The sequence below is a fragment of the Gopherus flavomarginatus genome, chromosome 1 (assembly GCF_025201925.1).
Source record: "Gopherus flavomarginatus isolate rGopFla2 chromosome 1, rGopFla2.mat.asm, whole genome shotgun sequence".
In the NCBI taxonomy this organism is placed as follows: Eukaryota; Metazoa; Chordata; order Testudines; family Testudinidae; genus Gopherus; species Gopherus flavomarginatus.
The window spans coordinates 119,632,670-119,659,998 of NC_066617.1; the positions used below are offsets into that span (position 1 = coordinate 119,632,670).

The following is a 27,329-nucleotide window of genomic DNA, read 5'->3' on the forward strand; positions in this document are numbered from 1 at the left end:
AGGTAGATAAAGCAAGTTAGGCTTATGGTTGTTTTCTTTATTTGCAAATGTGTATTTGGCTGGGGGGATTTTAATTTGTACTTGTATACTTAGATGCTGGGAATACCCTCCCAGCCTATAGCTGAAAGACCCTGTAACATATTCCAGCTTAAATTTACAAAGATAATTTTTACTGGTTTTTCTTTTTTTAATTAAAAGCTTTTCTTGTTTAAGAACCTGCTTGTTTTTTTTATTCTGGTGAGACCCCAGGGGACTGGGTCTGGAGCCACCAGGGAATTGGTGGGGAGAAAGGAGGGAAGGGGGAGAGAAAGGTTAATTTTCTCTCTGTTAAGATTACTTTCTCTCTCAGGGAGAGTCTGGGAGGGGGAGAGAGAAGGAGAGGGGAAGGTGGATTTTCCTCTCTGTTATAAGATTCAAGGAGTTTGAATCACAGTGATCTTCCAGGGTAACCCAGGGAGGGGAAGTCTGGGAGAGGCAACGGTGAGGGAAAGGGTTTACTTTCCTTGTGTTAAGATCCAGAGGGACTGGGTCTTGGGGGTCCCCGGGCAAGGTTTTTGGAGGACCAGAGTGTATCAGGCACTGGAATTCCTGGTTGGTGGCAGCGCTACAAGTACTAAGCTAGTAATTGAGCTTAGAGGAATTCATGCTGGTACCCCATCTTTTGGATGCTAAGGTTCAGAGTGGGGAATTATACCATGACAAGCCCTGTGGGAGATGTCTGCCACGGCTCGGGGCTTAAGCTCTGGGCCTCGGCAGGAGCACCATGGCTCTCAAACTTCTGAAGCTTGTTGTATGTGGCTCGGAGGATTAGTAAGTTTGGCGACCCTACTATAGTAACTCCTTGTGGAAGAGCAGAGAAGTGAGGGGTTGGGGGCAAGAGGGCGGAAAAGTGCAGAGGAAGATAAAGTAACCGGAAAAGGGGAAGTAATGCAATATGGATTTCCCAAAGGTAGATCATGCCAGACTAATCTGAGTGCCTTGAGAAAAAAAAGAAGATTTTTTTTTTAAGATAAGAGAAATGCAGTAGATTCAATATACTTGGAGTTCAGTAAAGCATTTGACATGGTAGCACATGGGAAATTGAGTTAAATTAGAGAAGTTAGGGATTAGGACAAGAATTGTAAGCAACTCGCTAAAGGGGAAAAGGTAATGGATTGTGCTGAAAGGTGATGTATCAAACTGGAGGGTGATTCCTAGCGGAGTTCCTTAAGGATTGGACCTTGGTACAAAAAGTAGGAGTGTGGCTAATGAAATTTGCTTATAATACAAAGTTGGGAGGCATCTATTACCAATAGAGGAAAGGATCTTAATATTATACAGAAATCTGGATGAAAATGTAGACTGGATTGACAGAAAAGAGATGAAATTCCAGCAGAACTAGTGTTAGGTCATGTACCTAGGATCTAATAAGAAGAGTTTCTACTTTAAGCCAAGGTCTTGTCAGTTGGAAGCAACAGAAGACGAGAGAGACCTAGTTGTGTTTGTCACTCACAAGAGGACTATGAACTATTAATGTGATGTGCAAAGGAGGCAATTGCAATTCTAGGATGTATCAAGCAGGGTATTTCCAGCAGAGCTAGAGAAGTATTAATGCCATTGTGTAAGGATGGGTAAGATCTCATTTGGAATACTGTGTGCAAGTCTCATTACTCATGTTTGAAAAAGATGAATTCAAACTGGAAACATACAGAGAAGAGCTACAGGATAATCAGGAGTGCGGAGGGCCTATCTTATGATAGGAGTCTGGAAGAGCTTGGCTTGTTTAACTTACCAAAAAGAAGGCTGGAAGGGTATATAATTGCTTTAAACATCATAGAATCAGATTATTAGGGTTGGAAGGGACCTCAGGAGATCTAGTCCAACCCCCTGCTCAAAGGAGGACCAATCCCTAAATGGCCCTCTCAAGGATTGAGCTCACAATCCTGGGTTTAGCAGGCCAATGCTCGCACCACCGAGCTATCCCTCCCCTGAGGGTGAAGGGCTATTTAAGCTAAAAAATTGTTGGCACAAGAACAAATTCAGTCTGGAACTCCTCCTCTGAAGTTTTCTAACCATCAGAGGAGTGAAGTTCTGGAACAGCTTCCCAATAGGAATTGTGGGGACAAACAATTTTATTTGTTTTGAGAGAAAACTGGATAAATGCATGTGGGATTGTATGATGGGTTGCATGTGATGGTGAGGGACAGGGCTCAGCAGCCCTGGGGACACTCTTCCAGTTAATGTCTTTTGTTCCTAAAGATTATGCTTTGCCAGTCACCCACAGGGGTTAGGAAGGGACTCCCTCCCTTCAATGTATTCTGTCTCTTTCCTCTGAAGCATCAGAGATGGCCATGGCTGGAGACTGGCCCATCCTGTGTAGTATCCTATGATTTGAGGCAACACTGAGCACACTCTCTCACCTGCTCAGTTGGCTGGTTCTTGTTCACATACTCAGAACCTAACTGATTGCATTATATGGGGTCAGGTGGAATTCCTCCCTCCCAGGTAATATTGGCAATGACCTTGGGGATTTTTGCCTTCCTCTGCAGCATGGGGAGTGGGTCACTTGCTGGGATTATCTGGGCATCTCACTTAATCATTTCTTTGCCATTACAGAGACCTTTGGCAGCACAGTCCCTCCTACTCTTAGCTTTCTATTCTCATAACAATTTAGTCTCCTGTGGGCTGTAATACTTCAGTCTAATTTTGGTTGCTGGGTTTGGTGTGAGTACACTGGGTGGTGTTTGTGGCCTGTGCTATACCGGTGGTCAGATTAGGTGATCTGATGGTTCCTTCTAGCTTTAAACTCTGACTTGAGCTCTGTGCAACTAACAACAACAACGTAAGGAAGGCCATAGTGGGTCTGACCAGTAGTCCATCTAGCCTGATATTCTGTCTTCCAACAGTGGCCAATGCCAGATGTTTCAGAGGGAATGAATAGAACAGGGCAGTTACTGAGTGAGCCAGCCCCCTTTGCCCAGTCATAGCTAGCAGGAATCAGAGGTTTAGGAATACCCAAAGCATGGGGTTGCATCCCTGACCATCTTTGCTAATGCCATTGATGGACTTCTCCTCAGTGAGTTTATCCAGTTCTTTTTTGAACCCAGTTATACGTTTAGTCTTCACAAAGTCCCCTAGAAATGAGTTCCACAGGTTGACTGTGCATTGTGTTTAGTACTTCCTCTGCTTTGTTGAAACCTGATGCCTATAAACTTCATTAGGTGACCCCTCATTCTTGTGTTGTGGAGAAAAAGTGTTTACCCCTTCACATCATTCATGATATCCCCCTGTAAGTCTTCTCTTTTCTAAAGATGAAGAGTCCCACAAAAGCTCATGCTCCAAAACATCTGTTAGTCTGTAAGGTGCCACAAGACTCTTTGCTGCTTTTACAGTCCCAATCTTCTTAACCTTCTCATGTGGTAGCTGTTCCGTACCCCTGATCACTTTTGTTGCCATTCTTTCTACTCCCCTCCCCCAATTCTAATATAGTTTTTGGAGATGGGAAGACCAGAACTGCATGCAGTGTTTAAGGTGTGGGCATACCATGCATTTATATAGTGGCATTATGATATCTCCTGTCTTATCTAGCCCTTGCCTAATGTTCCTAACATTCTGTTCTTTGACTGCCACTGCACAGCGAGCAGATGTTTTCAAATAATTATCCACAACGACTCTCAAATCTTTCTTCAGTAGTAGACCTCATAATTTTGTATATATAGTTGGGATTATATTTTCCATTGTACATTACTTTGCATTTATCACCACTGAAATTCATTTGCCATTTTGTTGCCCATTTCCCCACTTTTGAGAGATCCCTTTGTAACTCTTCACAGTCAGCTTTGGACTTCACTATCTTCAGTAATTTTGTATCACTGTTTATCCCCTTTTCCAGACCATTTATGAATATGTTGAACAGCGATCCCACTACTGATTCTTGGGGGACCCTGCTATTTACCTCTCCATTGTGAAAACGGACTATTTATTCCTACCCTTTGTTTCCTGTCTGTTAATCAGTTACTGATCCATGACAAGACCTTCCCTCTTATTCCATTACTGCTCACTTTGCTTAAGAGACTTTGGTGAGGGATCACGTCAAAGGCTTTCTGCAAGTCAAATACACTATATCCACTGGATCACCTTTGCCCACTTGCTTATTAACATCCTCAAAGAATTCAAATCATACAAGGACACATACAAAACCTGCTGCAGACTGTAATTCTACAGGGCTTTGTAATTCTCCGAAGAGGAAGAAGGACAAAGCGAAACCTCCACCTTCTGAGGCTTCAGTCTCTCTTCCTACTCCTATCTGCAGCCAATCACCAGAAAGCAGGTGGATCAAGAACCTCTTTAAGGCTTTTGCCAGGGTGCTGCCCATTCTTTTACAGTGGGGCATTCCGAAGGGAATTAGGACAGACAAGCCATGACAACCTACGTGGAACTGACCACAAAAGCAAAGATGCCCATCCTGGGACTAGGAACCTGGCAGGTAATGATGACACCCAACTACCCCAGTATTGAACATGTGCTTTTAGCAAAGCTAGTTTGTAACCTGTATGACACTATGAAAGTGCTACAGGTCATCAAACCTGTTGCAGCGATCTCTCCAAGAGAGTGCAACTCCTACCTGGGAGCTTATGGGCTCTTGAAATTCTGCAGGTGTGACTGTTCAGTTACAGCTTTAAGCACTTGTCAAATCTTCTGAGTGAATATGTGATGTTTGTGTGGAGATATGCAGTTTTGATGTCCCTGAAAACTGTTTAACGTGATATTTTCTTATACTCAATGCTCATCTGGTGGAATGAATTTAAGTATCATCTACTGTGATTAAAAATCAAAGTGGATGTACAAATGGAACTTTGTACTAACTACTCAGATGGTCATAGTTATGCATGGTACCTGCTAAACAAACAGCTAGTACAAGTTCCTGGCCTGAGGATCTCACATTGCTGATTTTGGGTGTGGGAGAAGGATTTTAGAGAATATTTTGATTAATTTCCAAGTAGTAAAATGGACAAGTCTCCCAAAAATCTGCAACATTAAAAGATGAAAGTTGTTCAGCCACATGTTTTATTAAAGCTCTGTAAAATATTACATTCTTTCCACATTTCCTCTTCAGGCACTGCTGATTCTCAATGTTTATATACTTTCCAATTGTCATTCTCTGTGTGGGTCTAATCACAAAAGGTGCTAAGTGCCTTCAGCTCCCATTGACTCCAATGCTAACTGTGCATGCCTAGTACTTCTCAGGATGAGGCCCCTTAAATCATGTTACAATCCCATGCTTGTAATATGAGTTATCAGTGATGACTTGTGAAATCTTTGAATGAACCTGATAAGTGGGTCAGACTGACTGGAAAGATTTTGGGATGTAATAAGCCCCTGGCACCTGCAAAAGAAACTTATCTAAATGCAATGAAAAATTCAATGTTTATTTCCACAAAAGTCACTAGGGTTATTTTGTCAAGATTATTCAGTATTAATGTTCCCACAGCAACCTCAACTATATCTGCATTACAACAGGATCTTTCTTTACAGTCACACCGTACTCAAATTGAAATGCTATTCAGTAAATACAATGTAAATATAATACAAGGGATTATTCTCTAAATGTCTCATATTGCAGAGTTGTGTAACTATGGAGCAAGTTGCTAAACCTGTCTCTCTCCCTGCTCCACCAGCCAACACAATGGGAAGGATCACATGTGTTTTGTTTCTTCACAAAAAAGCTTTGTCTTTCACACTACACTTTTGTACAGCAGCTCCTAGATACTGTACAGCATATTGTATAGCTGTGGATCTCAAACTTTCATACTGGTGACCCCATTCACATAGCAAGCCTCTGAGTGACCCCCCCACACCTATGAATTAAAAAAACACTTTAACATATTAAATACTATTATAAATGCTGGAGGCAAAGCAGGGTTTGGGGTGGAGGTTGACAGCTCACCCCCCGCCATGTAATAACTTCATAACCCCCAGGAATCCCAGCTTCCAGTTTGAGAACCCCATTGTATGGCAACTGACTGGGACAGGGGCACTCACCTCCTGACTGCCTCCTGTCAGCTGGGTGTGGCACTTCAGTCTCTTTTTCCTGCTGCTCCTGGCACCCTCTGTAGGTTGCCAACCTTGCTAGTCAAGCCTTCAGTGGCTCAGCTCTCTGGCTAAGTACCACAGTCAAATGGACGAACTCCCTCCAGAGTAGCAAAGAGTTCAACACTATCAATTCTCATCAGGGTCTTCAGCTATGTCTCCAGGCCCTTTTTAATCCTGCCCTTCACTAGGGTTTAGGCCATTTGCCACTGGCAGGACCTAGGCCCACTCACTACTCCAGGGCCAAACTCCAAGACCATATGAACAGCAGCTACATACCCCACCTCCTTTAATTCCTTCAATTAATTCCCTGGGCCTCTTCCCACCTGGTCTCTTTACTGCCATCCATTACTTTAGGGCTAGAGTTCACAGGTCCTCTCACCCCCAGGTTTGGGGAATACAGCCCATCAAGTTCCCTTAGGACAGAGCTCCCTCTGGCCCCAGCCATGAACTAACTTATTCAGCCTCCGCAGCTCCTTTTATCTGAGACTGCTGGGTTCTGATTGGCTGCTTCTAGGCAGCCTCTCTAGGCAGCTCTGGGGGAGTCACCTTTGCTGCTCCTTCCTGAAGTGGGGTGGTGGTAGAATTGAGGGGCCTCCAGCAAGGGGCCACAAAGAGACTGGTACATCCTGGAATGCTTTTACATACGCCAGCTAGCTTTCCCATGCTGCTGAAGGAACTGCAGTTATTGAATCTTATACAAAAAATGAGATGAATTCAGACTGCAAGAGTCATACAAAAAGTAGACATTCACCAGAAGGGATAACCAGTTCCTGCTTAATTTTTACCCCAGACAAGAAGCCAGGTAGGGTTTTTTTTAGAGTAACAGAATTTAAGGCCAGAAGGGACCACCAGATCAAAGGCCTGCATGTCAAAGGCCACCAGCATCACCCAGCACCCCAACCAAGCAGCCTTTGATCTGCAGGACTCAGAACTATGTGCTTAAAAAAAAAGTGATCAGTGATTAAATTGTTTATCTTATAAAGCATTAAATGTAGGAATGTGTAGTTCTGCTTTTGCTGCAAATTCTTACTTGAGATGCCTCTCCTCTTTCCACTTGACTTGGTATGAGGTTGTCAAACAAATTTTCACTGTTCTTTTCCCGCCAAGAAAGTTACGTGGTTCATATTGATAATGAATCCTAAACTACGTGCCTTATCCAGAGAGTGGCACTTTCTATAATGTTTTGCATTGTATCGACATATGCCTTCTGTCCCATCTCCTCAACAGCAGGCTTGTTTATGTCCAGGAGTCAAGAGGATTTGCAGTGATTATGTCTTTCCTCGTGTTTCCCAATACCCCACCTTAAACCTGGTTTCTCCTCTTCTTCTCTCTTGGCAAATTATAACAATTCCAGGTGTTGATTCCAAGTAACTCAACATTGATTCCCATGGTCAGTTTAGCAGAGCTCTTCAGAGGTTATCCTGTCAATTTCTCACTGTCAGAATGACTGTGGCTAAAAAGGAAATGTTAAGCAGTGAATGAAGGTTTCCAACAGGGATGTGGAGAATCAATCCCCTGGAGGGCACTCCTAATGAGATAGTAACTTTCAGTCAGAGAGGACTGGAGAAGTCTTGTATCATGTTTTCCTTCCTCCATGCTCTCAGTCTGATGTCTCCAGGAACATTGTAGGGAATGGGCTAAAGAATTCTTGCAAAGTTTCCATGTACAGATCTTGGAGTCCGTTATTGCATTTTCAAAGCAAATGTTGAGCAATATGATTACCATATCTTACTTTGACTCCCATTCCTTGAGATATGCCCCTTTCTTGCCCACCTTCTTGATCTACATCAGGGGTAGTCAATCTATGGCATGCATGGTGAAGGTGGCACACGAGCTGATTTTCAGTGGCACTCACACTGCCTGTGTCATGGACACCGATCCGGGGGGCTCTGCATTTTAATTTAATTTTAAATGAAGGTTCTTAAACAATTAAAAAACTTTGTTTATTTTATATACAACAAAAGTTTAGTTATATATTATAGACTTATAGAAAGAGACCTTCTAAAAAAGTTAAAATGTATTACTGGCACGCAAAAACCTTAAATTAGAGTGAATAAATGAAGACTCGGCACACCACTTCCGAAAGGTTGCCGACCCTATCATAACCTTAGTCCCAGATTTGGACCTTAGTGTCCAAAATATGGGGGTTAGCATGAAAACCTCCAAGCTTAGTTACCAGCTTGGACCTGGTACTTGCTGCCACCACCCAAAAAATTAGAGTGTTTTGGGGCACTCTGGTCCCCCTGAAAAACCTTCCCTGGGGACCCCAAGACCCAAATCCCTTGAGTCTCACAACAAAGGGAAATAATCCTTTTTCCCTTCCCCCCTTCAGGTGCTCCTGGAGAGATACACAGACACCAGCTCTGTGAATCCAAACAGAGTGACTCCCCCTCTCCGTTCCCAGTCCTGGAAACAAAAAGTACTTTCCTCTTCACCCAGAGGGAATGCAAAATCAGGCTAGCAAATTCAACACACACAGATCTCCCCCTGATTTCTTCCTCCCACCAATTCCCTGGTGAGTACAGACTCAATTTCCCTGAAGTAAAGAAAAACTCCAACAGGTCTTAAAAGAAAGCTTTATATAAAAAGAAAGAAAAAATACATACAAATGGTCTCTCTGTATTAAGGTGACACAATACAGGGTCAATTGCTTAAAAGAATATTGAATAAAGAGCCTTATTCAAAAAGAATACAAATCAAAGCACTCCAGCACTTATATTCATGCAAATACCAAAGAAAAGAAACCATATAACTTACTATCTGATCTCTTTGTCCTTACACTTAGAAACAGAAGATTATAAAGCAGAACTACTTCTCCAAAGCTCAGAGAAAGCAGGCAGACAGAAAACAAAAACCTTAGACACAAAATTCCCTCCACCCAAAGTTGAAAAAATCCGGTTTCCTGATTGGTCCTTTGGTCAGGTGCTTCAGGTGAAAGAGACATTAACCCTTAGCTATCTGTTTATGACAGACCCGTGATCTACATGATTGGCCATCTTGGCCGATTTCACCCTAAATAGGTGCATATGGCACGGTACAGTCTTGTATCTATTTTGTCCTACCAGTCTATGGTATTTCTTGTGTGCCTATTACCATAGTCTGTGAGTGCCAATCACAGGTGGCTTAAGAGTCAAGGTTGTCACTAATTGTTTTGTTCCATAAACCACAGGGAAAATGGGAATCAAACCAGGATCACTCAAATACTACTGGATTAATACTACCTGATTTTAGGCGAGGATGAACCATTATCACACTGGAAAGCTGGAAATATTTTTCAGATATTTAAATTTCTGGCTCTCTCTTTTCATTTCAGTCCCCCATTGGGAAAGTGAGAGAGGCTGTGAAGTTTGCCATTGATGTTGGATACCGCCAGTTCGACTGTGCTCTTGTGTACCAGAATGAGAATGAAATAGGGGATGCGATCCAAGAGAAAATTGAGGAGGGGGTTTTGACATGGGAGGTGCTCCTTGTCGTCAGTAAGGTACAGCTTTGACTTACCTGAGTCTAAGTATGGGGTCAGGTTGATGACTGGCAGGAAAAGAGACAAAGATCACATAAGGCAAAAGGCAGGCTCCATGGAGTAAAGCTAATCGGGAAATTAACCCCTTAATACTGTACCCACTATTTATTAATTTTGTTTTCTTTATTCCAATAGTCAAGTAAAGGGGGTGGAGGGAAGGAAAAAAGAAACTCTTAAAAAAACATGGCTGATTAGAATGCACTTTTCAGTGTACTCCTCTTTTGCCAGCAATAGAGCAGGAACTCAGCCTCTGATCTGAGTGACTCTAAGGAAGAAAGCATGGCTACACTATTTTTGCTCATTCCTGCTGCAGGATTGAATATATTCACTCTTGTATGTTAGGTTTTCTTCCCGGCAGCAAAAAGGGTAAGAAAAAGAAATAGTTCTCTACCTACTGGAAAACTTGTGAGTGGGTCTTCACTAATCTTGCATTTTTGCATTATTTTCTTTAATTGCTGTCTTAACTGGTGACATTTTACCATATCTTAATCTGGCAGAATCCTAATTTAGTCAAGTGTACTGCCAGTTATAAAATTAACTGCAAGAAAATACCCATCAAGTCCACCTCCCCTGTAGATGAAAGGCATAATATTCCCAGACATGCCTCTGGTAGGTGTGACATGCTCCTGTCCTGCTGGGGATATTTCATACTGTCATTTGCCTGTGAACAAGGCCAGTGCAACCATTTAGGCGACCTAGGCAGTCGCCTAGGGCATTAGGATTTGGGGGGCGCCATTTTCTTCGGCAGCGACCGCGGCGGCTGGATCTTTGGCTGTCCCGGTTGCTGCCGGCATTTAGGCAGAGGGAACTGGGGCAGAGGAGCGCAGGGAGGGCCGCCTGCAACAGGTAAGGGGGGGGCGTCACACAGGGGAACTCTCCACCCCAGCTCACCCCTGCCCGGCTCCTCCCTGAGCACGCCGTGGCTGCTTCACTTCTCCCGCCTCTCAGGCTTGCGGCGCCTAAGCTGGTTGGCGCCGCAAGCCGGGGAGGCGGGAGAAGTGAAGCAACCACGGCGTGCTTGGGGAGGAGGCGGGGCACGGTGAGCTGCGTCAGCCATGGCGTGCTCATGCGCAGAACAGGGGTGAGCTGGGGTGGGGGGGGTGCCTCAGGGCTGAGGGTGGGGGATGGGGAGAAGCCAGGGGGGGCGCCTCAGGGCGGAGGAGGGGAGCTGCTGCGGGGAGGGGGGATCAGGGCATGGGCTTTGGGATGGGGGAGGGCATAAGGTGGAAGTTTCGCCTAGGGTGCGAAATATCCTTGCACCGGCCCTGCCTGTGAAGTCAATTGTCATGCTTAGTTTTCTCTCTCTAGCTGTGTGCACATTTCATGAGAAATCCCTGGTGAAGGGAGCATGCCAGAAGACGCTTGCTGCACTGAAATTGGATTATCTGGACCTCTACCTGATGCACTGGCCGATGGGATTCAAGGTACTGTGACTTTAACTCCTCCAAGCCTTTCTGTCAGGGCCCTAGGGAGACAATTTCCTCTTCTTAGCAGTCACGCCATAGTTATCTTCTAACCAGGCATGGAAGACTAGACTTTCTTCAGAGTGTATTGGTGCCACTCCTGGTATCCTCTGGAAAGTAGTGCTGCCCTTGACTGGTAAGGCAGTAGCTATCTTGCAAGGTCATACTTATGGTACATCTATGCCGCAGCTGTGCCGCTGTGGCACTGTAATGTAGTCTTTTTGTCATTCTTCTTTTCTTTCTTTTTTGCTTCTACAGCATTTCCAGCCCTTCTGGATTAGAGAGTAATTGATCCAAATCAAATCCAGGTCTCTTGTACTAAATTCTTATCTCTCTCTGTCTTTACTGGGAAGATAGCTCAGTCCTCAGCTTCCTACTGCAGAGACTGTTCTGTTAACCTCCATAGAGCTCCTACAAGCTGACAGAAGCACTGATAAGCTTCTGTCCTTCCTCTGTTTGGAGTTGCAAGTCACACTGATTGGCATGGTGCCAGTCTGCTCATAAAAAGACGGTTACTCACCTTTGTAACTGTTGTTCTTCGAGATGTGTTGCTCACATCCATTCCAGTTAGGTGTGCGCGCCGCGCGTGCACGTTCGTCGGAAACTTTTTACCCTAGCAACTCCAGTGGGCCGGCAGGTCGCCCCCTGGAGTGGCGCCGCCATGGCGCCCAATATATATCCCTGCCGGCCCACCCGCTCCTCAGTTCCTTCTTGCCGGCGACTCCGACAGTGGGGAAGGAGGGCGGGTGTGGAATGGATGTGAGCAACACATCTCGAAGAACAACAGTTACAAAGGTGAGTAACCGTCTTTTCTTCTTCGAGTGATTGCTCACATCCATTCCAGTTAGGTGAATCCCAAGCCATACCTAGGCGGTGGGGTCGGAGCGAGAAGTCGCGGCATGGAGCACTGCAGATCCGAAGGCCGCATCCTCTCTAGACTGCTGGACCAGGGCGTAGTGGGAAGCAAAGGTGTGGACCGATGACCAGGTCGCTGCCCGACAGATTTCCTGGATGGGCACGCGGGCGAGGAAAGCCAGCGACGACGCCTGCGCCCTGGTAGAATGCGCAGTCACACGGCCCGTAGGGACGTGGGCCAAGTCATAGCAGGTCCTGATGCAGGACGTTACCCAAGAGGATAACCTCTGGGAGGAGATAGGAAGCCCTTTCATGCGGTCCGCTACTGCCACGAAAAGCTGGGGGGATTTGCGGAAGGGCTTGGTCCTCTCCACGTAGAACGCGAGAGCCCTACGGACATCAAGCGAGTGGAGCTGCTGCTCCCTGCCTGAGGAGTGAGGTTTCGGGAAAAAAACCGGGAGGAATATCTCTTGGTTGACGTGGAAGGCTGAGACCACCTTGGGGAGAAAAGCAGGGTGTGGTCTCAGCTGCACCTTGTCCTTGTGGAAGACCGTGTATGGGGGGTCTACCACAAGAGCCCGGAGTTCCGACACCCGTCTAGCTGAGGTGATAGCTACTAGAAAGGCCGTCTTCCAAGAGAGGTAAAGCAGGGAGCAAGTAGCTAACGGCTCAAAGGGGGGCCCCATGAGTCGGGACAACACCAGGTTAAGATCCCAGGTTGGAGCAGGGGGACGGACGTTAGGGTATAAACGTTCCAGCCCCTTAAGGAATCTAGACACCGTCGGGTGGGAAAAAACAGAGTTACCATCCGCACCCGGGTGAAAGGTGGAGATAGCCGCTAGGTGGACTCGTAACGACGATATGGCCAGACCTTGCCCTTTGAGGGACCAAATGTAGTCTAAGATGTTGGCTACTGAAACTTCCATAGGGCGGAGATTTCTCTCCACGCACCAATAGGAGAAGCGCTTCCATTTGGCCAAATATGTCGCTCTTGTGGACGGCTTTCTGCTGCCCAAGAGCACTTCCCTCACCGGCGTGGAACAGCGCAGCTCAGAGCCAGTCAGCCACGCAGGAGCCACGCCGCTAGGTGCAGCGACTGCAGGTCCGGGTGACAGAGGGTCCCGTGCTCCTGGGTAATCAGGTCCGGATGAAGGGGCAGGGGAACTGGGTCGGCTATGGCCAGGTCCAGCAGCATGGGGTACCAGTGCTGTCTGGGCCACGCCGGGGCTACCATGATCACATGAGCCCTGTCCCTGCGCACCTTCAGAAGGACCCTGTGGACCAACGGGAATGGGGGAAATGCATAGTACAGGTGGGTCGACCACTGGATGAGGAAGGCATCCGCTATCGACCCGGGTTCCCTGCCCTGAAAGGAGCAGAACGCTTGGCACTTCCTGTTCCCCTTGGCCGCGAAGAGGTCCACCCGGGGATAACCCCACCTCCGGAAGATGGAGAGGGCGACGTCCGGGCGAAGGGACCACTCGTGTGACAGGAAGGATCTGCTCAATCGATCCGCCAGCGTGTTCCGTACTCCGGGGAGGAAGGAAGCCATGAGGTGAATGGAGTGGGCTACACAAAAGTCCCAGAGTCGTATCGCCTCGTGGCACAGGGAGGAGGATCTGGTGCCGCCCTGCTTGTTGATATAATACATGGTCGTCGTGTTGTCGGTGAACACCGCGACACAACGACCCTGGAGCTGATGACAGAACGTTTGACAAGCAAGACGGACCGCTCTCAACTCCCGCATGTTGATGTGTAGCCGCACCTCCTCCTGGGACCACAGGCCCTGCGTCCTCAGGGTCCCTGCGTGGGCCCCCCAGCCGAGATCTGAGGCATCTGTTGTTAGGGACACCGAGGGCTGAGATGGGTGGAAGGGGAGACCCGCACACAACACTGACTGGTCCAGCCACCAGCCGAGAGAATCTAAGACCCTCTGGGGGATCGTGATTAACATATCTAGTGGCTGTCTTGTCGGCCTGTAATGACTGATGAGCCACAGCTGGAGTGGCCTCATGCGGAGCCGAGCGTAATTGGTCACGAAAGTACAGGCCGCCATGTGGCCTAACAGGGTTAGACACGTCCTCACTGACGTCAGGGGGGCTGTCTGTAGTCGTTGCACGATTGCCGACAAGGCCTGGAACCGCTGCAATGGCAGCAAGGCCCTGCCCACAGTGGCGTCCAGGACGGCCCCGATGAATTCCACCCTTTGTGTGGGGGCCAGGGTGGACTTGTCTGTGTTCACCAAGAGGCCCAGAGTGGCGAACATGTCGGTGATCACACGGACATGGCTGCAGACTTGTTGTTCCGACGTGCCCCGAATCAACCAATCGTCCAGATACGGGAACACGTGGATACGACTGCGCCGAAGCTGCGCCACAACAACTGCCATGCATTTCGTAAACACTCTCGGGGCCGTGGACAAGCCAAATGGGAGGACTGCAAATTGGTAATGCAGAGACCCCACAACGAAGCGAAGGAAACGTCTGTGGGGTGGCCAGATAGCAATGTGGAAATACGCGTCCTGCATGTCGAGGGCGGCGTACCAGTCTCCCGGATCCAGGGATGGGATAATGGTCCCCAAGGAAACCATGCGGAACTTCAACTTCACCAGGTACTTGTTGAGCTCTCGCAGGTCGAGGATGGGCCTGAGGTCTCCCTTGGCCTTGGGGATCAGAAAGTAGCGGGAATAAAACCCCTTGCCTTTCTCGTTCTCCGGCACCGCCTCTATAGCTCCTTTGCGGAGGAGCGTCTGCACCTCCTGCCGAAGGAATTGCTCGTGAGAGGGGTCCCTGAAGAGGGACGAGGAAGGGGGGCGGGGAGGAGGAAATGAAACAAACTGCAGGCGGTATCCCGACTGCACCGTGCGTAAGACCCAGCGGTCTGATGTTATTAGGGACCACGCCGGGAGGAAAAAAGAAAGGCGGTTGGAAAACGGGGGGAAAGGATCCAATGGGGAAACTGTTACTGCGCCCTCGGGCGCACCTTCAAAATGAAGGCTTGGGACCAGGCGGGGGCTTAGAGGAGCCTTGGTTTTGGCCCCCTTGGTTCCCCGAGTGCCTGCGCCTTCCGTTCCTGCCGCGGCGCCTGTTAAGGTCCTGCCGCTGGCGGAACTGGAGATACGGCCTGCGCTGTTGTTGCTGTTGCTGCGGCCGGAAGGGTCTGCGCTGCGTCACTGGAGTGTGCATCCCCAGTGACCTCATGATGACGCGGTTGTCTTTTAGATTCTTTAGTCTAGGGTCTGTCTTATCCGAAAACAGCCCTTGGCCTTCAAAAGGAAGGTCCTGTATTGTGTGCTGGAGCTCCGGCGGAAGGCCGGAAACCTGCAGCCAGGAGAGGCGACGCATTGTTACACCCGACGCGAGGGTACGGGCAGCCGAATCCGCAGCGTCCAGAGAGGCTTGCAAGGACGTGCGTGCGACCTTCTTGCCTTCCTCTAAGATGGCCGCAAACTCCTGACGAGCGTCTTGTGGCAACAGCTCCTTGAATTTGTCTGCTGCCACCCAGGAGTTAAAGGCGTATCTACTTAACAGGGCCTGTTGGTTGGAGACCCTGAGTTGCAGCGCCCCCGCCGAGTACACCTTACGGCCGAGGAGGTCCATCCGCCTAGCCTCCCTGGATTTGGGGGCCGGAGCCTCCTGACCATGACGCTCCTTATCATTGACGGATTGGACCACCAGGGAACACGGAGTCGGGTGTACGTGGAGGTACTCGTAGCCCTTAGAAGGAGCCATGTACTTCCTCTCGACGCCCTTCGCAGTGGGAGGAATGGAGGCCGGGGACTGCCAGATGGTGGTGGCGTTGGCCTGGATGGTCCGTATGAACGGCAGGGCGACCCTGGTGGGAGCGTCTGCGGAGAGGATGGTGACAATAGGGTCCTCTACCTCCGAGACCTCCTCGGCTTGTAGACTCAGGTTTTGGGCTACTCGCCGGAGGAGGTCCTGGTGCGCCCTGAGGTCCAGCGGGGGGGGGCTGTTGGAGGAGGTCCCAGCCACCGCTTCATCAGGGGAAGAAGATGAGGAGACCCCCGGCAAGAAGGTGTCTAAAGGGGGGTCTCCCTCGGCCCTCGCCTCTGCCTCAGGAGCCAAAGTGGAGTCCTGTTGCTTGGATCCTTCCTCCCCATCCGGGGAGGGAGGGGGGCGAGACAACGAGGCCTCAGGTGCCCTGCGCTCTGCAGTCGCCGGCCTAGCAGGGAGCTGTTGGGGGCCCTGGGCCTGATGATACGCCCAGGGTGTCCAGAAACCCCATTGCTGTGGGGCTGCGTCCTGCTGTGGAGGCTCGCTGAACAGCGCCGCCTGCCGGTCGGTGCCCAGCGCGTACCCACTGTCCGCCAGCGAAGACACGGACGGCTGCCTCGAGGGCCATGGCGGAGCGGACCCTGGATGGTAATGGTCCGCGCGGGCCGGCACGGGCGATCTTCTCGGTGCCGGGGACCGGTGCCGGGAGTCGTAACGGTGCCGGGAGCGGGACCGAGTTCTGCCACGGTGCCGGGATCTGGATCGGTACCGGGCGCCGCTTCGGTGCCGGGATCGGGACCTGCCACCGGTTCGGTACCGGGAGGTCGACCGGGACCGGGACCTGCCACCAGCTCGGCGCCGGGAGGTCGACCGGTGCGGCGAACGTCTGGATCGGCTCCTGGACTCGCGGTGCCGGTAACGACGGCTGGACTCTGACCGCGACCGTCTCGATGTCGACCGGCGCCGCGAGTACGACCGGTACCGCTGAGGGGAGCGGTGCCGGGACTGCGAGCGGCGGCGGGATCTGGAGCGACCTTGACGTCGGGACCTGGAGCGAGAACGAGAGTCCCGGGACGGTGCCGACATCATAGGCTTGCCTCTGGACACAACCCGCACCGGAGGTACCGGGGGTGGTAGCTGAGTGGGCTCGGTCATGGCTATGAGGTCCCGTGCCGAGGCGAAGGTCTCTGGTGTAGATGGCACCACTATCTCGACCCCAGATGTCATGGGGGAGCTTGGCGGCACCGGACTCGACGGACCCGCCGGGCCCGGAGTCGACGGTGCCGGCGGCGCCGCGGCCGATGCTGAGGCCGGGCGCTCCACTCGGGTGTGCCTGGCCGGAGTAGTGGACTTCGACGGCCTAGGCTCTGTCCCCGGTGCCGGAGAAGGTCGGTGCCGGGGAGTCTTCTCGGTGCCGGTGCGATCCGGTGCCGGCGCCGACATCACGGCCTGCGAAGCCGCCGGGTCAAGTGCCGCCTCCAGGAGGAGAGTCCGGAGCCTTTGATCCCTCTCCTTCTTAGTCCTTGGCTTAAAAGCCTTGCAGATGCGGCACTTGTCGGATCTATGCGATTCCCCCAGGCACTTCAGGCACGCGTCGTGGGGGTCGCTCGTGGGCATAGGCTTCTTGCAGGCCGCACACTGCTTGAAGCCCGGCGAACCAGGCATGAGCCCGGTGCCGGGTGCCGGGAAGGGCTAAGCCCCCGGCGAAAAACTATTTACAACTACTTAACACTTAACTACTACTATCTAACTAACAGTCTAATTAACAACTACAATAGAGATAACGATAGAAAAACAAGGAGAGCTAGGGACGTGGAGGACAGCTATGCCGCGCTCCACAGTTCCAACGACCGACACGGCGGTAAGAAGGAACTGAGGAGCGGGTGGGCCGGCAGGGATATATATTGGGCGCCATGGCGGCGCCACTCCAGGGGGCGACCTGCCGGCCCACTGGAGTTGCTAGGGTAAAAAGTTTCCGACGAACGTGCACGCGCGGCGCGCACACCTAACTGGAATGGATGTGAGCAATCACTCGAAGAAGAACTAATTACTTTAGTAAGAATTACTCTGTTTTTCCTTCTTTTTGCCCCCAAAAGCTCAAGTCAGGACACCCTGTATACATCCACCTTCACTCACTAGGAGATTTAAAAAAAATAATAATTCAGCATGGAGGATATCTTTAAACTATCTCTCTTACAATGACAGGCTGGAGAAGAACTGTTTCCTACAGATGAGAATGGCATGATCATTCCAAGTGACACTGATTTTCTGGACACATGGGAAGTGGGTTTACTGATTAATTGAGATTCCCTTTGTTTCTGTCAGAAATGCTATTGGATGAGAGTGGCAACAGAAACTGTGTGTGCTCAACAGTGCTAGGCCAAGCCTTCCGGAGAGAGGAGAATGAGATAGTAGTCACCAGTTAGAAGGACTACTTGGAAATCTTGTCCTTTTCTCCATTCTATCAGATGGGAAATGAATCAAGTCTTATTGATGACTTATAGGAATAGAAAGGAAACTGCAGGCTGATACTAATGATAACAAGCACAAAAAGAAAACTGTTCTTAAAAGAGAATGAGTTGTCTCTGCCTCCTAAGAGGAGGATGCAGTGGGCTATTTTTTTGTGTATCCCCTTTCTCAGCTAGACTCAGGTCCAACTACCTGGTTTATCATTTGGTTTTGTGGAAACAAAATAGGCAAGTTAACAATAAGACCACCAATACTTTGTGCCAATAGTTTGTGCCATATATGTCTACATGGAGAAACTGACTTGTATAACTTTTCTGGGATAATTTTGAAAGAAAAGTGACATTATTCCAGAATTATTACTTTGCTTTGTAAGAAGACTAATTATTCTGGAATAAAATGACTTATTCTGAAATAGTGTGTTCACATAGTTATTCCAGAATAGCTATGTCAGTCTATTTCCCTGTATAGATAAGCCCTTAGTTATACAGAATGTCTGATTCTCTTGTATCCTTAAGCTATGGAAGAGCTGGTGGATGCAGGATTGGCAAAATCCATTGGAATCTCCAACTTTAACTGTGAACAGATAAAGAGGCTCTTGAACAAACCTGATTTAAAATACAAACCAGTGAATAACCAGGTAGACTGCTTACAGATTTGTTAATGTTGGCAGAACACTTGTCTGAAGGAAGCTGCAGGTAGATGATGTGACTTGCATGTGTGTCTGTGTATGTTTAGGAAGGGTGTAATTGGTTAATGGACAGAATGACCATTGAATGAGTTTTTCTTTGTTTCATATAACTAGAGTTGTATAACTTGGAATTTCCATCCTGTGGGAAATTCAGACATTGAACATTTTTTTGTTCTGAGTTGAAATTTCAAAATTGCTCACAGAATAAAATTTCTGAAAAAAAATTAGTTGAATTGAGACAGTTTCTATTTTGATTTTTTATGTATTTTTAATTTTGTTTGTATTTTATATTTTATATTATACATTGGTAATTGTTTTTTAAAATTGATATTCTAATTGCTAAGTAGTATTCTAATTGTTAATTTGCTTGGTAATTGGTATTCTAATTAGTTTAGTAACTGGTACTCTCTGTGATTCTAACTGATAATTTGTAATTGTTATTCTAATTGGCAACTGATCTGGTAACTGGTATAATATAAAAATAAAACATATAAAATTGTAAAATAAAATTTTTTGAAACAAAAAGTCATTCTGAAACAAAAAATTGAAATGTTCCATGGTGATAAGATCAAAATGGAAACCAAACATTTCAACCTTATTAAAAATAAAGAACACACGATTAGTGACTACCTGTGAAAAGCTGGTTTAGTTGCCCAAAATCACAGTCAATCTGTGTCATATTACCGAGTGGAAGCAAGCTTAGCACAAGACTGTGCTTAATTAGCAATGAGATCACGAGGAACTAAAAGTACAAACCAATCCAGTTCATTCAAGTCAGTTCTTTAAGTACTCCTTGCAGAAGGAGTGCCTTTAGAGAATTTAAAGTACAGTAGAACCTCAAAGATATGAACATCAGAGTTATGGAGTTACTAGTCAACCGGCCACGCTGTGAAACAGGATGTCATCAATTAGGCAGCAATGGAGCCAAAAAAAACACAACCCCCCCCCCCCCGCCCAAACAGCAGCAAATACTGCACTGCCTTGGGGGATGGGAGAGAACGGGAGTTGGGGCTGCAGCCGCAGGGTGTTGGGGAGGGTAGCTGGGGATTTCTGACCCTCGGGAGCACTGGGGCTCAGGGCTTTAGACTGGAGGGGAGCACTGGTGCTTGGGGCTTCAGCCCTGCGACTCCGTTCTCAGCTTCATCCCTGTGCAGGTCACCGGGGCTCTTGCTATAAGGGGAGTGCCAGTTTCAGCCCCAGTGTTTGCCCCCCATATCTAAAGCCCTGATGCCCAGCAACTCCTGTGGGGCTGAAGCTGGGAATGCAGCCACAGGACTGAAGCCCTGATCCCTGATGCCCCCTGCGAGGCTGAAGCTGGGAACAGAGTGGTAGGACTGAAGTCTCAAGCCTCAGTGCTCCTCCGAAGTCTAAATCCCTGAGCCCTGATGTTTCCAGAGGGCAGAAGCCCTGAGCCCCCTGCTAAGAGCCCTAGCGGAGCCTAGGGTCAGAAACCCTGACCCACCTCCCAGCCCTGTAGCTGCAGCCCCAACTCCCCCGTGACTGAAGTCTGTAATGTTTTGTTCAGAGTTATGGACCTTTTCAGAGTTATGGCCAGCCCCCATATGGCCTCCATTCTTGAGTTATGGCCTCCATTCCTGAGTTGTCTGTAACTCCAAGGTTCTACTATATATTGACTAGTTCCAAAAGAAGCTATCTTCTGGAGGTTAGTGGGGATGTATTCTATGGAGAAGCTTGTGCTATTATATATCTTTCAGTAAATCACCACAATGTTTGTACTGTGAAGAACAATAGTACAGTCTGCCCCTGCGTAAACTTAATTAGTGTTCTTGTAGATTGAGAGCCACCCATACCTTCCTCAGGAAGAGCTGGTTAAGTATTGCCAGTCCCAAGGGATGGCTGTCACTGCATACTGTCCTCTTGGAGCTCCCAACTGGCCTTGGTAAGAATGTTCTCTATATCTTGTTTTCTTTTTAGGTCTGAGTTCAATGAACTAATAAACATATATTACTGTAGACGGATGAAATTAAAAAATGAAAAAAAAGATAAATTATTATAGATTACAAAACCTCAAAATTCCTCTTAAATCTGCACAATTACATAGAAACCATTATTCTCTTATTCAATTAATGGATTAATGTGTGGGACTCAAGCTGACTGGATTTATGTATTTTAATAGAAAAACAAGCAATCAATTTGTGAACTGGTGAAGCAAATTCTTAGTTGAATTCTGATCAATTTATTTTAACATTTAACAACTTAATGAAAGATTACAAAATCATAATAAAATTACAAAATCATAATTAAAAATCTGTCATGAAAACATGAGTTTCATGCATTCACTGTAACAAAGATATGGTGAGCTTGAGACAGATTGTCTCTAGTTCTAATTTTCAAAACCCTCTGGATTACCTCAGAGACATTCACTCTCCATCCATTACCTGCCAGGGAAACTCTGATCATGAAGGATGAAACTCTTGTCAGCCAGAGGGAAGATATTCTCGGTGCTAAATCCTAGACGATAGAACATCGTACTGGAGTATATTGGAATGAGCTATATCTAACTTCTACACAAAACTCAGCTATTTCCAAATCCCTATTCATGATAAAATAATGTGAAGAATGATGTTTAGAGGGGAAAGGAGCAGTGTGAGTGGGTGAATTAAAGTATGCCGTAAATTCTTTTGTTCCAAAATTACCAATTATCTTATGAGCCCTATTATGTTTAGTGGTCGAAAAACACAATAATCTTTTCCATAAAAGTGTCTACTCTTTATTTTTGTAGGCCCAAGTCTGAGGACTTTTCCCTCTTGGATGACCCCAAGATTAAGGAAATTGCAGCTAAGCACAGAAAAACCTCAGCTCAGGAACAGACTCAGTGTAAAACATTTTTTTCCTTTCTAAAATGTCATCCTCTTGTGCTGGCTAACATCTTTCACAAAGGAATTGCACCCAATTCTGCCCCCTGTTATGTTTCCTTTGTAGTGTGATGCTTTAAATATATTGTTTTTAATCTGATTGCATTACAGAAGGGATAGGGAAAGATTACTGACCACTAAACTGTGTGAAATTGAGGGCATTAGCTGGAAAGGGGTAGCTACATCATTCATATGCATCACCATTAGTCAACCTCAAATTTTCAGTCAATCGCAATCACTACTTGCCATCTTGGTCTCATGAATACTAGTAGTAAGTGAGTATGTGCAAAAATTAGTTTGGCTTTGCTACATTGCTTTCTCCTGTGGTAACTCTTTGATCTAGGGGATTTATTCACTATGGAATGTGAAAGTAGGCAAGGCATTGTCTTCTGAATTTGCCACATTTCTGATTTGTTGCTGTAGGTTCTGATCCGGTTCCACATCCAAAGAAACGTGAGAGTAATTCCCAAGTCTGTCACTCACTCCACATCGTATTGAGGAGAATTTTAAGGTAATGTTGTGAATAAGATATTTACAGGTCCCATTGCAAGTTTATACAGGAAACCTGCTTTACCTTACCAATATCACTGTTTTCCCTTATACTTAGAACAGGAAATAACTGGGGTCTCTCAGATATGACTATATGATAACATGGTAAATGCTGAAGTTCTTTTGAAAAGGCGACCACTCAGCTTACTTCATTAGAACAACCAGCAAATGAATAAATGTGAAACCAAATCCTCCCTATGGATGAGGTGACCTAACAGTTTGATTTAAAATTCTATTAGTGAGCTGTCTGTTTACGTATACTACTTTCTTTCAAAATATGGTCGTTTTCTCTCCATCATGATGTCAGGTCAATGCTAGACCATTCCAAAACACCTGAATCCCTTTGTTTAATGTACATGATTTCCCCCTACTCAGTTGATTCTTCTAGGCTCCAATAACTGTATAACAACTAAGAATTTGGAGACAATTAAAATACAGTAAATGGAATTCTCATTGACACCATCACCTCTTTGAGGTAACACCCACATATTTGAAGCTAAGTGAGTCACTCAGACCTACAACAATTCTGAAGTACTAACACAGGCTACACTGTGGTTACCACTAATGAAGGGCCAAAGCCTGCAGTATTTATACTGAAGTAAATATCCCACTGAATACATGAGAGATGGCCTGAGTAATGGTTTGGAGGAGCAGGCCATGCAAACATATGTTTCCTTCCTCTGAATTATCCCTCATTTCTAAACGTTTGAAAGTCTAACTGAACTATCTCTTTCAGCAAAATAAAATAAAAATTGATCTTGTCAGTGAATTGAGTGGTTAGTGACATCCTAAATTATAAGGTAAGAACCCAGCGGGTAGAATCATGCTGTACTGTATTGTAGAGTAGTTTTCATAATTCAAGGCCAAAATTTGAAACATGGTACCAATAATTAAGCATATAAATTAAGTGACCTGATACTCACAGGTCCCTTTGATTAAATTAGAAATTGCAACTGTGAAAATCAGACCATTTAATTTATATGCCTGGCTTTAGGTACCCCACATTTGAAATTTTGGTCCACATATTTTATTACCCACTCAGTAACATGGGCATTCATTGTAACATTTTCTCATGAAGTTGTGTTCCTTCTGTCACCTAAACAACTATAATGCATTCCTCCTCATCTCTGCAGTATCCTTACCTGGAAGCCACTTAAACTTACCTTTTGTACATCTTCTTTTGTGTGTTTGTCTTTCTCGCTCTCCTTTTAAGGTGTTTGACTTTGAATTAACTAAAGAGGAGATGGAAGCCATCCTCAGCTTTAAGAGGAGATGTAGGATCTGTCCTATAAGCATGTGAGTGTCTCTTCTTATCTAGCAGAATGTGTGGCAAATCCACATTTACTGTAGAACATTTATATCCTCATTTTTAAAATGGTGAGTAGGAAACTGAACAATGAACCTCTAACAAAATGTCATATTTAAAGCCACTGAAATCCCATACTAGCATTCACTAGAATACTAGTCAGCTTGTACCCCTTTGCAGAATTGTGATTTATATGGGGTTTATCATGTTAAAATAGCTTTTAATATGTAGATGTCAAGCTACTATGAGCTAAACGTGTTAGCAAATTAAAATAGATTTACAGCTCCAAAATATATAGGATTCAGATTTCTCGACTTTTACTACTCATCTGACTAAAAGATGTTCAGTGTAAAATTACAGTTCAGAACTTAATGTTCTACTAAATTAGCTAATCCTTGTAAAGTAAGTCTAGAAAAGAGAGGTCATGTATTACCTATACCGAGATTATTAATGTAGTGTCTGTATTGTAGAGTGGTTGGATCCTGACATTTGAGATCTGTTTCTAGCTCTGCTATTTATTCTCTTTCCCCAATGTAACAATCTGTGAAGTGACCACTACAGACATACTACCTTTTGAAGGAGAAGTTTCAAGCCTGCCTATTTAAATTGCAGAATACCCAAATCCTCTATTGATTACAAAAAGCAGATAGTTAATATAAATTATCCTGTTTATTTAGGACAGTGAGGGAGGCTGGATAAACACTTTAAATGGCCACTATAATTAGAGATTATGCACATTTCAAACTACTCTCTTTAACCTCAAGACTGCATCAATGCTGACCCTTGTAGTATTCTCTGTAAGGACTCTGGAATAACTCTCTCCCTTTCTCTAGGTGCACAAATCACAAGGACTATCCTTTCAGAGAAGATTAAACCTGGCATTGTCTTGACATTCTTCAGGGTTTAGAATGATTGCATTCTGCTGATCCTTTAGTCTGGTTAGCTGAACTGATGAGCATGTTCACGTGCACGATACAATTATGGCATCATTTAATCACTAGTGTAAATGTATTATGTACTGTCTGCTAGCAGGGGAGATTCTACAAGAAGCTTGAAGAACAAAGTCTGAAGACAGTCCAATTTGCTGCCCTTATGTCTACTATTACTACTGTAGTCCTTTAGCTGTGTGAGATTTTGTTTTTGCAATATAAATGCATGTTTTCACCATTAGTAAAATTTATTCCACAGGCTGTTAGTAATGAGACAGATGAACAAGTTTTAATAATCCTTGACCTACAGTTCTTGTGAACAAGTTTCTAGCAATTAAACTAAACAATATTTTTGTAGCCATATTAACAGAATGCTTATGGCATTTGGACTCATTTCGTATTATAGTAGCAGAATCTAGTCCACTAGCATTAAGACATCCAGTCCAGCATTAAAACCTAATTTAATCTAAGAAGATACGTTGACACCTAAATACATAGGCATAAAACAGCTCATTTAGTTTTAAGAAGCCTTCATGAGATAAGTGGATGTAGATTCTTTGTTGCTATTACTTGATTTAATGCAAGGGAGCAGAACAGTTAGTCTGACCTAAACAGCTTAAAATCTATCTGACTGTGCATTTATACCTAGGGCCCTACCAAATTCAGGGCCACGACATGTCACAGTCCGTGAAATCTGGTCTTTTGTTTGCTTTTATGCTATATCATACAGATTCCAGGGGGGAGACCTGTGTTTCTCAAATTGTGGGTACTGACCAGAAAGAGAGTTGCGGGGGGTGGTGGGGGTGGTGTCACAAGATTATTTTAAGGGGGTTGTGGTATTGCCACCCTTACTTCTGCGCTGCTGCCTGCATAGCTGGGCGGCCAGAGAGCAGCGGCTACTGACTGAGGGCCCAGCTCTGCAGGGAGCAGCACAGAAGTAAGGGTGGCAATACCATACCAGGCTATCCTTACTTTTGTGCTGCTGCTGGTGGCAGGGGTTCCGCCTTCAGAGCTGGGCTCCCGGCCAACAGCTGCTGCTCTCCAGGTGCCCAGCTCTGAAGGCAGAGCCCCTGCCACCAGCAGTGCAGAAATAAAGGTAGCAGTATTGCAACTGCCCCCCCCCCGCCACCCTCCCCAACACTCCTTTTTCGGGCAGGACTCCTACAATTACACCACTGTGACATTTCAGATTTAAATAGCTGAAATCATGAAATTTATGATTTTTTAAATCCTGCAACTGAAATTGACCAAAATGGCCCATGAATTTGGTAGGGCCCTAGTTACATGGCATCTAATGGAATGAATCTCCCCCCAAGCTAAGACATGTGCTGCTACACTAGTGCTACTGCTGAATCCCCAGAGGCTGTGGCTGAAGACAGAATGAGTAGTATTTTAAGATAATACAGCTTCCCGTACAATAGTGCTGCACTTTATACAAAATGTGTTCTAAGTGCATCTATTGTTAGGGAACATGGGACTGCTTAAGCTTAAAGAAATAGCCACTGTTGAAGTAGTTTCCTGCATTTCCTGATGAGCTAGCTGTGTTTGTTTTAATCTTCTCACTTTGTAACCCTCTCCCAGTCAGGCCATAGTCTGATGGAGGAGAACAGCTGTTTTGAACTGTGAGCTGAATCAGAAATAGACACTGAGCAAGAGTGGATAAACAGGGTCTGTGTTTGTTGAGGTGGGAGTGGGGGGAAGGTTATGGAAGCTAAACAGGAAACCACCTCAAGAATATTCCTTCCCCTTTACTGAGTCCTGTTATTTAGTGCAGCTTGTGCTTTCCTAGAGGTCTACAGCCTCCACAACTGGTGAGGTGCTACTATTAACTTTATTAGTCAAAATTCCTTGCTACTGAACTCAAACTGATAATTGAAGCTTGAATGGTGCCCTGGGTCCCCTGACAGTATAGTAAGAAGACAAAGTTGATGAGTGTGTGATTAGAATACAGTAACTCCTCACTTAGCATTGGAGATATAGTCCTGAAAAAAAGACGGTTACTCACCTTTGTAACTGTTGTTCTTCGAGATGTGTTGCTCACATCCATTCCAGTTAGGTGTGCGCGCCGCGCGTGCACGTTCGTCGGAAACTTTTTACCCTAGCAACTCCACTGGGCCGGCAGGTCGCCCCCTGGAGTGGCGCCGCCATGGCGCCCAATATATATCCCTGCCGGCCCACCCGCTCCTCAGTTCCTTCTTGCCGGCTACTCCGACAGTGGAGAAGGAGGGCGGGTGTGGAATGGATGTGAGCAACACATCTCGAAGAACAACAGTTACAAAGGTGAGTAACCGTCTTTTCTTCTTCGAGTGATTGCTCACATCCATTCCAGTTAGGTGAATCCCAAGCCATACCTAGGCGGTGGGGTCGGAGCGAGAAGTCGCGGCATGGAGCACTGCAGATCCGAAGGCCGCATCCTCTCTTGACTGCTGGACCAGGGCGTAGTGGGAAGCAAAGGTGTGGACCGATGACCAGGTCGCTGCCCGACAGATTTCCTGGATGGGCACACGGGCGAGGAAAGCCAGCGACGACGCCTGCGCCCTGGTAGAATGCGCAGTCACACGGCCCGTAGGGACATGGGCCAAGTCATAGCAGGTCCTGATGCAGGACGTTACCCAAGAGGACAACCTCTGGGAGGAGATAGGAAGCCCTTTCATGCGGTCCGCTACTGCCACGAAAAGCTGGGGGGATTTGCGGAAGGGCTTGGTCCTCTCCACGTAGAACGCGAGAGCCCTACGGACATCAAGCGAGTGGAGCTGCTGCTCCCTGCCTGAGGAGTGAGGTTTCGGGAAAAAAACCGGGAGGAATATCTCTTGGTTGACGTGGAAGGCTGAGACCACCTTGGGGAGAAAAGCAGGGTGTGGTCTCAGC

At 46.6% G+C, this 27,329-nt stretch overlaps 3 protein-coding genes and 2 pseudogenes across 4 annotated transcripts in view; 2 read left to right on the forward strand and 3 right to left on the reverse strand.

Moving 5' to 3' along the window:
- Positions 1–27,329, forward strand: part of LOC127058943 (aldo-keto reductase family 1 member B1-like) — a 172,035-nt gene that overhangs the window by 138,290 nt on the left and 6,416 nt on the right. The gene's annotated exons all lie outside the window — the stretch shown is intronic.
- Positions 1–27,329, reverse strand: part of LOC127058826 (perilipin-3-like) — a 159,033-nt pseudogene that overhangs the window by 117,283 nt on the left and 14,421 nt on the right.
- Positions 1–27,329, reverse strand: part of LOC127058910 (aldo-keto reductase family 1 member B1-like) — a 171,845-nt gene that overhangs the window by 104,512 nt on the left and 40,004 nt on the right. The gene's annotated exons all lie outside the window — the stretch shown is intronic.
- Positions 1–27,329, reverse strand: part of LOC127058892 (estradiol 17 beta-dehydrogenase 5-like) — a 164,544-nt gene that overhangs the window by 58,679 nt on the left and 78,536 nt on the right. The gene's annotated exons all lie outside the window — the stretch shown is intronic.
- Positions 4,185–24,492, forward strand: LOC127058958 (aldo-keto reductase family 1 member B1-like; annotated as a pseudogene).